Source organism: Limulus polyphemus, unplaced genomic scaffold (genome assembly GCF_000517525.1).
Source record: "Limulus polyphemus unplaced genomic scaffold, Limulus_polyphemus-2.1.2 Scaffold1693, whole genome shotgun sequence".
Classification (NCBI taxonomy): Eukaryota; Metazoa; Arthropoda; class Merostomata; order Xiphosura; family Limulidae; genus Limulus; species Limulus polyphemus.
In genome coordinates this window covers 1-12,429 of record NW_013667303.1, presented here as the reverse complement: position 1 = coordinate 12,429, position 12,429 = coordinate 1, and the positions used below count along the sequence as shown (strand labels likewise).

Below are 12,429 nucleotides of genomic sequence, written 5' to 3'. Positions count from 1 at the left end.
GTCGAGCGCCCTAACCACCTGGCCATGCCGGGCCCTAGGTATTTGTGCTAGGCGTTGCCGTGTTACCAAGCCTTTTAGGATAATTTCAGATACAAGAAACGAAGATTATATTTTAATGGATCGGTACAATCAAGCGTATTGATCACTCGGAGTGCTTACAGAGTAGCGTACTGGGCTGCAGGTCGAAAGGTCCAAGGTTCGCGCCACGAAGCCTCTGCCTGGATGCCTTTCTTTTGGTCAGTAGTTCAAAATTAGAGACGGCTATACCTGAATCCTAGGAATCTCCGACCTAGACGTTTAGCACACGTGCGCATAAAGGTGTTATTCAGACAAAAAAATTCCAATTCATCACATTAACAAGTGTTAATTGTGCGTTTATACGTATTACTTGAATAATTAATCTGTTTGGAAATAACAGTTGTTTTGTGTATGTGTGTGTGTGTGTACGGGAGGTGATAGAGTTTTATAGGTTTTCTTGCAAAAACGGGAACTCAAATATCCAAGAAAGAGACGAGATATCGAAATCCTTCTCGACGTTTATTGAGCTCCAATAAGTAAGAACGCGAATAATGTCGAAGCTTGTTGCAGCTGGCGTTTTTGTGTGTGTGTGTGTGTCAGGCAGTTCTTGTCACGAGTGCACCATTGTATTCTTTTTTAAGTAAAAAAACAACAAAAACACTATTGGTTCTGATATGGTCTTGAATTTAGATACCAGGTTTTCCAACTGACAAACTGGGACTATTTTTTTTACATTCGTTTACATTACAGTTTAAATTACAATAGCACTCTTTTTTTTACCATTTGCTAAATATTATAATGTTTGTTGCATTGCATTCTAAAACCAGAGACAAACAAAATGTGTTAAAAGCTTATCTAGTTAAAACTCACAATAAATAATAATTAAAGGGCCTGTCCTCGAAATGTGTTACTTCGTTTCTTTTTCGCTGCTGGGTAATTCCTGCGACTGCGCAATGAGAGGTTAGGTTAAGAAAAAAGTAGCAGAGAGGTAGAGAACATTGTTCCGTTTGATTTGTCTTTGCAAGGTGATTCTTCAAGTAAAATTTAAAGGAGTCGTGCATAATTATGAACCGTAAATATCACACTCACATTGAGTTACATAGGAACTGGGACAATTTAATAGTTTTATTGTTTCTGTTTGTTTGTTTTGAATTTCGCGCAAAGCTACACGAGGGTTATCTGCGCTAGCCGTCCATAATTTACCAGTGTAAGACCAGAGGGAAGGCAGCTAGTCATCACCACCCACCGCTAACTCTTGGGCTACTCTTTTACCAACGAATAGTGGGATTGACCGTCACATTATAACGCCCCCACGGCTGAAAGGGCGAGCATGTTTGGTGTATTGTTTCTAATCGGGACAATATAAAAATAGGCTAAAAACAGGGACGATCCCAGTTTTGCTGAGACGTCTGGTAACCCTAGTCTTTAATCTTGGTTTTAGTCCATAAGATTCTATTGATAATATACAGTATGTGCAGTATACTCTTATCTGAAAGCGATTAAAGCGATCGTTACACAGCAACACACCTAAATATAGACCAACTACTGATCGTTGCATAGCAACACTACCTAAATATTAACGACTTAAAGTAACCTTGATGACAAGATCTTGAAGCGTATATATTACGCTGATATTTACATATATATATTTTTAATGCTCGTTCTACGTGTCTTTATCAAGTTTGAAAGCAGCGGTTTGAACTCAAATATCAAGTAAACTGACGTTCTAATAGCATCTATCGATTTTTCTTTATACACCATTACATGTACCATTCGATTTAAAATACATCCAGTCATGGCGCTCGACTCGCAATCTGGGGGTCGTGGGTTCGAATCCAATCACCGAATATATTCGCCCTTTCAGCCGTGGGGGCGTTATAATTTGACGGGCAATTCCCCTATTCGATTAGAGCAGCCCAAACTAGATACAAAGCAGTGCTGAAGATCTGAGTATGAAGGAGGCATATAATACTTTTGTCTTTATTTCCGAAGTAAAAATGAATTTAAGAAAAACTGTTCAGTGCGAAACAGAGCTACGAAACAAACCTACCAGGTCATAGTTAGTTAGCACCTTTAACTATTACTAAGTGATTATAAGTTCGAGAGTTTTGTGAAGAGTAACTTCTTTTTATCAAGAAGCACTGTGAAACACTAAAGGATCAAGGTAGCCTCGAACCTGCCAATTTTGTAACTCGGAGAATGTGAAAAGGGGGGTAAAATCTTCAGGGAAAAGGACAAAATGATGAAAAAGGAGTCAGAGATTCAGAGAAAGGTCAGGGAAAGTTAAAAAAATATATTCTAAAAGTTGAAATAGAAGGCTAATCTCGTGCCTTCGCCCATTTTTAACTCAAAAACTGCACGCGCACGTTGCTTAGCAATATTGCTATATATATATATATATTTGCCCCCTAGTGGCACAGCGGTATGTCTGCGGACTTACAACGCTAGAAACCGGGTTTCGATACCCGTGGTGGGCAGAGCACAGATAGCCCTAGTGTAGCTTTGTGCATAATTAAAAACAAACAAACAATTGCTATACTTTTAAAATAATCTAGGTCATTCTCTATACGTCACTCTTTCTGGTGATAATTTTTTTAGTTCATTATAGCTGACGATAGGTTAGATTTAAAAACAACAACATTTTATTGACCACCGTCAAGTTGCAATGTCCCTGTTTAAAGATATTTTTTTCTGTAGTAAGCAGTTTGATGTAAGTATGTGATGGAGGTTTTTTTTTTATTAACCGTTATGACCAGATTACGAGCTTAAGTGGGGATGATTAGATAGAGTTATGAGGAAAGGCTGAAATGTCAAAGTGCATGTGCAGGTCTGGAAAATCTGGTATTTTGCCCACAAAGTCAGGAGGAAATTTTAGAAATCATGTAGATGAATAAGTTGATCAACGGATAGATTGAAAGACAGACGACTGGATAGATAGACTAACCGATACATAGAATGAGAGAAAGACTGTTCGATAGACAACCGGATACACTGATGGACAGATTACTAGAATGACAAATACATAAATTGATAGACAGTTTGCTGGATGGACCGTTACACAGACAGTTAACCCTAACATCTTGCAGTGTATTTATGTGCATAGCTGTAACACTGGTTCAAGTACATCCAAACATGGAAGTGTTCACCGTTTTTTTTTTTTTCAGGCTACCCAGAAGACTGCTAACGGTGACCTCACCAAATACGTTGCTCTTGAACAAACCAATGAGGCCCTCCGCTCACGATTGGAGGAGTTAGACGGACTTGTTAATCAGCAAAAACATACAGTAAGTAATAACGCTTGGAGACGGCTTGAATGAGCAATGAAGAAAAACTTCAATATACGTTTAACATAACAGCAAATGTACAACGTTTCGACAAGGTTTTGTCATCATCAGGTACAAGTATATAGTAACATTGTCCGAAGCGCCACTAAATACTACAGTACTTGTGTACTTGTTACTGATAAAGACTTGGAATGTTAAGGCAAGACAGTTGCCTATAACTTCTTCACAGTGGGGACCTGTTTATGTTTATGATGGATTCTTAAAGATGAAGCTAAAAATCCAACAGTCATACAGTTAACGAACGTGCCACTTCGTTTTGTTGTGTAATTTCCGTATTTTTTATTGCAAAATATTACACGAAACCCCCCGCAAAGGCTAAGGTTAGCACTGGCTATTCATAAGTCAATGTAAATTAGGAACAAGCACGAGCAGTGGCGACGTCAGGTGGGGGCGAGAGCTACCTTAAATATTTGTTTTATTCCTCAAAAATTTCCACTAAAAGTTTCAGCTCACACAATGCCATACCTTCACACACACACACACACACAAACCCCGCCCGACTAAACATCATCCAATCCCTGGCTAGTCCTGGTTTACCCTCGCATCCAATCAGAGTATGAACTGAAAATATTTGAAAGCTGCCTATTGTGATTCACCTTGGTAAGTTTGAGTTAACTAAGACAAAAAAAAATCGACGTAAACATTTCACAGCAAAAATATCCCCACTGTAGAACCTCCCAGTTTCTTCCCCATGTTTCTTTTTACCGTGTTTTTAATATTTATTATAAAACTTTGTTTTCCACCTGATGTATTAGTTGCAAACTTTTTATTTATTTATATTCCAGCTGTGTTGAAATAATTACTATTTATGCTTACAGGAACTGCGATTGGCTGAAAGAGATGAGGAACTAATTAATATTCATGCTTACAGGAACTGCGATTGGCTGAAAGAGATGAGGAACTAATTACTATTTATGCTTACAGGAACTGCGATTGGCTGAAAGAGATGAGGAACTAATTACTATTTATGCTTACAGGAACTGCGATTGGCTGAAAGAGATGAGGAACTAATTACTATTTATGCTTACAGGAACTGCGATTGGCTGAAAGAGATGAGGAACTAACAAAACTAAAGAAAGAATTAGATGAGCAGCGAAACGTTTGTGGTGACTTGGTAAATTGACATCCTTTCTATTATTTTTTTCTGTCTTACTCCCACTCATTCCCCCCCCCCTTTCTCCTTGTAACGATTTAAAACTATTGTACTTGAAAATTTGTTTTATCTATGTAGTATCATTCCACTGTATTGTTGTAACCCAGATATTTTATAGATGTACAATATTATTGGGTTTTACCGCGTAGTCGGCGAAGCAAGATTTCAAATGATACGCCAACCTTTAATTTTTCCTGCCTGTTTGACCCAGACGTGACCCGTTGGTTACCATGCTCGGGCTTTGAATGCGAGGGTTCGTGGTTCGCGGCTCGTTGGACGCAAATGTGGGTGTTATACGCCGGCGAACAAGAGTAGCCCATCGGTTGGCGGAGTGTACTTTTGACTAGCTTTCTTCTCTTTCACTTTTGTCTGCTAGTTCAAAACTAGATACGGGTATGCACTGATAGTTTTTTTGAGATATCTAAAATGGCAAGTTAGTCTATGAATGTGTATTTTTATTTATGCCAAAGTTACTATGAACCACTGACCAGTCAGTCAGCAGCACTCTATCAGCCGCCATCTACACTAAAGTATTGACTGCTACTCTTATAACCCACCCACTGTTTCAAGTGCGATACTTTGTGGTATCACAAAGATTCGAACCCAACTCGCTAGCTCCAAAATCCAAGCTTCCCCCCCCCACGTGGCACAGCGGTATGTCTGCGGACTTACAACGCTAGAATCCGGGTTTCGATATCCGTGGTGGGCAGAGCACAGATAACCCATTGTGTAGCTTTGTGATTAATTACAAACAAACAAACCAAAATCCAGTGCTCTACTACAGGACGAACCCGCCCCTCTTTCCCTTGTTCAAATGAAAATGTTGAAATACATTAACGTTCATCAGGTCATCCCTGTCCTCTCTGAATATTTTCCAGTAAATAAAACAAAACAAACAGTAAGGTTAAGAAACCTCTTGGTAGTACAGATCGGCGATCAAAGTTCGTGTTCCGTTCTTTTCTTTACATTTTCACATTTGAAGATGTAATGCTAGCACGCTCATCTTTTGTTCTGTTGAGAGATGGTTTTCTTAGCTTAATGGCAAGAGATTCCAGCATCCTAAGATGGAATTCTTCACGGACCTGGAGAATGACACGGAAGAAACTGGAGATAAGCACAACATTATATTCGTTCAGATAATGGTTGGTTATATACTATTGGTAATGCCTGGAGACGGCTTGAATGGGTAATGAAGAAAAACTTTAATATAAGTTTAACGTAATAGCAAATGTACAACGTTTCGACAAGGTTTTGTGATCATCAGGTACAATGTCGAAACGTTGTACATTTGCTCTTATGTTAAACTTATATTAAAGTTTTTCTTCATTGCCCATTCAAGCCGTCTCCAAGCGTTATTAGTCTCAAAGTGGGTTCCTCGTCATCGAATACTAATGGTGTCGTCGGTTTTGGTGTTACAGCGTTCTTTTAGCCGACTGCAGAGCCTTCTAGTGGTTGATCCCTGGAACTACTACTATATCCCATACTACTAGAGACTTGTTTTTAAATGCTGTGTATAGCAAGGTTTTAACTTAATTTTCTTTAAACATTGAAGGAATGAAGCTTTAAAGATGCGAATACAGCCCAGTGAAAGTGGGTTTATGATACACTTTAGTGATAAGCATGTTTTATTATTTAAGACATGAAATCCTATAAGAACCAGAATTTATCATTTATCAACTGTAAAATTTAAATTAGGATGTTTAAAAACTAGAGAAATTCCTTAACTGACTCTACATTGTTAAACACCACACACGTGTCTTCGACATATCTGAAACGTTCAGGACAGGTCTGTTTGTTTGTTTGTTATGGATTTCGCGCAAAGCTACACGAGGGCTATCTGCGCTAGCCGTCCCCAAGTTAGCCAACTCTTTTTACCAACGATTGACCGTCGCATTATAACGCCCCCCCACGGCTGAAGGGACGAACATGTTTGGTATGACGGGGATTCGAACCCGCGACCCACAGATTGTGAGTTGAGCGCCCTAACCACCTGGTCAAAAACACAGGGAAAGGTTAGTATGGCTGGAGCCCAAAGCCACTGCATTAATGTATTCATAGATTTTTATCGTTGGACATAAAATGTGATTGTTTTGTCCCCAAACGTACAAGTGTTTAAAAAACATCTTTAGCTGTACCCCGTACAATAAACTGTGTAAATATACGTATTGTTCTACCAGCAGGATAAATAATCAAATACTTGTCTAACGTGGTGTAATTCAGGTTTGTTTGTTTTTTAACTTGTGGTTCCTAGCACTTATAACTTACCTCTTTGTTGTTATTTTGTCCCAAATTCTATTACTTTAAAGTGAGAACAACATTTACGTGGTTCGGTATTTTTACACAATTGTTTGGAGAAAGACCAAAGATGAAGAAGAACCATTAGCTATTGTGTGAAAGGGGGGCGGACACTTTTTTTTTTTTGTTGTTGTTTTTGACAAGCAAGATGGCGCAGTGTGATTGGCTGCTCTTCAATATTCACGTCAACTCTGGTGGTAGAACGTGCTCGTTATATGTGTAAAACAGTTGAACCAGAACTGAAAGGTTATTGAACTTAATCCTCCCCGCTGGTGTTCTTACCTCTTAGGCGACGAGTGTTGTGTTTCTGTGCGTAAGAAAATCTTTATTTTGTTTATTTTTCAACGCAAAACAACACAATTGGTTATTTGACCTCTTCCCACCCTCTGTAAGAAATCAAACTCCCGATTTTAATAGCGTTGTAAATTCACAAAAGTATTGTTGACCTAATAAGCTACAGTTGTGTGGGAAGAAGTTGTAGGTGTTTGACTAGACATGCAGATGATATAATGCTACAAGTTCTTCAAAAATATCTATAGAATGATAGGTTTCTTTTTGTGGTGAATGTAAAAACACTTAAATACACCATTTCGATACCTCACTGCTATAAAGGCTTGGTTTGGTCTGATATTTCATTGGTGGTAGTGTCCAGGGTCACAGACACACCCCTAATGAAAGAATAGACCATTCCAAGCTTTTACTTGTTGTTAAACAAATATTTAAACAACTCTATTGAAATATAATTAATAGTTGCTATATTACTCAAATATGTAAAATTGGGGGTGCTATTGCACCTCCCGGTTCCGACGCTTCTGAATTATGCAAATTCACTAGTTTGTTTTGAATTTCGCACAAAGCTACACGAGGGCTATCTGCGCTAGCCGTCCCCAATTTAGCAGTGTAAGACTAGAGGGAAGGCAGCTAGTCATCACCACCCACCGCCAAAGCTTGGGCTACTCTTATAACAACGAATAGTGGGATTGACCTTCACATTATAACGCCCCCACGGCTGAAAGGGCGAGCATGTTTGGTGTGACGGAGATTCGAACCCGCGACCCTCAGATTGCGAGTTGAGCGCCGTAACCACCTGGTTTTTGTAATTAAGCACAAAGCTACACAATGGACTATCTGTGCTCTGCCCACCACGGGTATCGAAACCCGGATTCTAGCGTTGTAAGTCCGCAGACATACGCTGTGCCACTGGGGGGCCGTAACCACCTGGCCCAAATTCCCTAGAATCAGGAGTATTTGATAAATATTTTCCATCATATTTCCTCAGTTAAACAAATATACATTTTTTTTTACGTTAACCCTAGATGTGCATTTGTTAGTAAATTATAATGAAAGTGTTACACGAGGCTCGAAATGTCGCAAACCGTGTTTTTTTTGTTGTTTTTTTTCGTGTGTGATGATTTACGGTCTCGCTTGTGTCTTTAAAATGAAACAAAGTTTCTTTCAAATAACCTTCTACTCGCAAGTGAAGAAAACGTAAAGAAATGTGCAAATTTATTACGCAGTTAATGAAAGTTAATATATATATATTGATATGCACATGGTGCTGAGTAAGGATTGATGTTACACTTTTGTTTTATAAGTCAATTTTTGAGCCAAACCACGTTTTCCCCAGAGTATTGAGTTCCTGCGATTTTGTAATAAATTAGAGACAACCTGACAGTTAGTTGAGCGGCTGAATGCTAAGAATGAAATGTTAGTTTTTTTGTTTTCGTTTTCAACAGTAAGCTTTCATTAGATTTGTACGTTACCTTTATGCTGTTCTGACGGCATATTAAGAGGAAATTACAAAAGAGAGAGAGAAAAAAAAAACGTAAGAAGAGAGATTTGGTTTGAATTTCGCGCAAAGCTACACGAGGGCTATCTGCGCCGTCCCTAATATAGCAGTGTAAGACTAGAGGGGAGGCAGCTAGTCAGCACCACCCACCGACAACTATTGAGCTACTCTTTTACCAACGAATAGTGGGAATGACCGTCACTTATAACGCGCCCCCACGGCTGAAAGGGCGAACATGTTTGGTGGGACGGGGATTCGAACCCGCGACCCTCAAATTGCGAGTCAAGCGCCCTAACCGCATGGCCATGTCGGGCCTCTGCACGAGGGCTATCTGCGCCAGCCGTTCCTAATTTACCAGTGATAGACTTGAGGGAACGCAGCTAATGAACATCACCCACCGCCAACACTTGGGCTACTTCTTTACCAACGAATAGTGGGATTTACCGTCACATTATAACGCTCTCACGGCTGAAAGGGAGACTATGTTCGATAACGGGAATTCGAACCCGTGACCCACAGACTGCGAGTTGAGCGCCCTCTCTATCAGGCCATGCCAAGCCTAAGAAGAGAAGTACAGTAATATATTGGTGTCAGGAAACGCATTTGTTTTTTGTATTTACGATAAAGCTATTAGGTCTATCTGTCGATGTCCTTTATTTTGAACTACTGTCCCTAGCTATTAGGTCTATCTGTCGATGTCCTTTATTTTGAACTACTGTCCCTAGCTATTAGGTCTATCTGTCGATGTCATTTATTTTGAACTACTGTCCCTAGCTATTAGGTCTGTCTGTCGATGTCCTTTATTTTGAACTACTGTCCCTAGCTATTAGGTCTATCTGTCGATGTCCTTTATTTTGAACTACTGTCCCTAGCTATTAGGTCTATCTGTCGATGTCCTTTATTTTGAACTACTGTCCCTAAGGAAGGCAGATAGTCAACAGCACCCTACCACCCACCACCCGTGCTAAGATATTAACTGTCACTTTTATAATGCACCCACAACTTTAAAATACAACAGAGATATTTCATGCTCTTTCAGAAAACGTTGTTGCATTTTCACGTCTATCCCCTGGTTACAAAAGTTGTGTTGGTTTTATTTCTATCCTGCTAAAAATAATAATAGTAATAATAACAAGATAAAGAAAAAAAAAAACTTTTGTTATGGTATCCATTTTGCACGCGCCATTTTTTTCTTTATTTTCTATCTGTAAGTTTGCTAAATAAAAACAAGAGGGAATCCTCAATAGCCGCGGCACTTGGAATTCTTTTAGGTAGGATTAGATTAATGTACGAGATCTTTTTTATTATCTATATTTTTTGTGCGCCAGCAATACCATGCGTCGGGCGCGTGTATACTGGATTCGATTTTATTACTCATCAGGATCACTACCAGCCTACCCTCAAATTGAAATTCTTTTAGGCAGGATTAGAGTAAATTAACCCATGAGACCTTGGGTGTGGTCAAATACATCAATTGAAAGGGTTTGACCTCCTGAGTCCAAAACTGAAATTATATCTCAACTCGATCAATAGATGACGGATATATGAGCTATAAGTTTGTACTTGAAAAAAAAAAACTCGGAGCCATTCTATGAGCCGCTATGCAGCGACTAATTACACATTGCGAAAATTCAATTGCAATTTGTCCGGGTGTGCCCTAATGGTTAGCATGCCCAGAATATGAAGGTAAGGATTCGTGGTTCGCGGCCTCTTACTGCGAAAACGCGTACCGCATCGTGGGAATCGTCGATGCGTTATAAAAGTGAAAGCCAAAATCTTAGTTTTCGATCAGGTTAAAATAGCTGAAGAGTTAGCAGTGGGTGCCGTTTATTAGATATCCTCTCTCAGTTCGAGATTATGAACGACAGCTCTTCGTGTAGCTTTTTTTGCTGAAATTCTAAACAAGCAAACAAAATAGAAAACAATTAACGCTGTATGTAAGATTAATTTCTCGTAATAATTTGGGTACATTTCCCTTTAATGCCACGAGGATCCGTGTAACAAACTCGTCGCTCCCATATTAGGCAAGTCAAGCCGAAACCTATACCTGACATCAACATCTTTACGGTGTAGAAAATGACTATTGACATAACCGGTTTGACCCTCAACTCTGTAGGGTGTGATATTACCTTCTAATTCAGTGTTTCCTGTTATTTCTGTTTAGAATATAGCTTGAAAACATTTTCTATATGTTGCCCACCACCGAACGTGCTCGCCCTCTCTTCCGTGGGGATGTTATATAGTAACGGCCAATCCCATTATTTGTTGGTAAAGAATAACTCAAGAGTCAGCGGTTGGTGGCGCTGACTAGCTTTATTCCCTCTAGTCCATGGGTGGGCAACCAAATTTTTTTCCTGGCCATGGATGTGGCCAGTCGATCACAGAAATGGCCACAGTATTAATAAAACAGAAAATTTTCGCTAAATAAATTTATTTCAGGATTCTAATGACAGTCAAGGTCAATTATAAACACAACGCAAAAGTACAAAAAATACTTTTTTTCAAAATTACAAAAGCGTGAAATTTCAATGAGAGATTCGGCATTCTTTTTCTCTGACCATCTGACAAAAAAATCACACTATGGATGATTCTACGAGTTGGCCACACATGACCATCGGCCAATGGTCTGCCCACACAGGCTCTAGTGAGTCTAGTCTATCAATTTTAAAGTAAAGACTGCTAGTGCAGATAGCCCTCGTGTAGCTCTGCGCGAAATTCAACAAACAAACAGTAACACGCATGCGTACATGTGGATATAGGCTTAGCTTTTAACCGAAACACTTTAATAAAAGAGGTACATTACAAAATATCAGAAATATTCAGAAACATTTATGCATGAACATTTTTGTCATTTCGAATTTACATATATGCTCCGCCGATGGCTCAGTGGTAAGTAAGCTTGACCATTTATAACGCTAAAATTCGGGGGTACAATCCCAACGGTAGGCACAGCGAATATACCGCCCATTGTGCTTAAAGGGACAAACGAAAAATAATTGTATATTTATGTGTATGTGGCAGAAAAAGGCAGTTAAGGAAGAGTAAAAAAAAAAAAAGTCCAGATGATATAGATTTGAAGAATCTGAATCAAATGTGAGTGAACACACACAAAAAGACCTGACATCAAATGTGAGTGAACACACACAAAAAGACCTGACATCAAATGTGAGTAAACACACACAAAAAGACCTGACATCAAATGTTAGTGAACACACACAAAAAGACCTGACATCAAATGGAAATAACAGGAGAAAATGATGATAAAGAAATGTTTGAATAAATTATGAGACGAACAAATGAGTAACGAAACGCTTTATGGTCTTAAATATTCAAATTCCCAAGGGCTATGCTTTGTTACGAACAAGTTAACTCATTTAAAGACGCAAAGAAATCCTTTCAATGGAGCTCTGCTTTTGTTCAGTTTGAAAATTGAACGCTTCTACACCGGATATATCGATATATATATTATAGGACTTGTCGCTTATCAGGCTAGAAGTCCTAGATGGCATATTTTAACAGTTCAAAAGAAATTAATTATTGGCGCTTTGATTAAAAAGCGTCCATGTGAACTTGTTCAGCATATAGTCGACAGGTGGCTCTAGAAATATAATACGCAGGAAGCAGAATTCGTTAGTTTTCATGTTGCTGTTCTTTAAACAGTAATTGTATCACGTTACGTTTGTTTGTTTGAAATTAAGCACAAAGCTACACAATGGGCTGCCTGTGCTCTGCCCACCTCGGGTACTCGAACCCGGATTTTAGCGTTCTAAGTCCGCAGACATACCGCTGTGCCACTGGTAGGAGCCACGTTCCGTACTCAACGTTTGTTT

General features: G+C 39.1%; 1 long non-coding RNA gene across 1 annotated transcript in view; it reads left to right on the top strand.

The window, feature by feature from the left end:
- LOC111087057 overlaps nucleotides 1-4,477 on the top strand; it is a 19,270-nt gene extending 14,793 nt beyond the window's left edge. Inside the window, exons 2-3 of the long non-coding RNA XR_002611780.1 lie at nucleotides 3,183-3,302; nucleotides 4,393-4,477. This is a non-coding gene — a long non-coding RNA (uncharacterized LOC111087057). The remainder of the gene's footprint in view (nucleotides 1-3,182; nucleotides 3,303-4,392) is intronic.
- The last annotated feature ends 7,952 nt before the right edge of the window (nucleotides 4,478-12,429 follow it).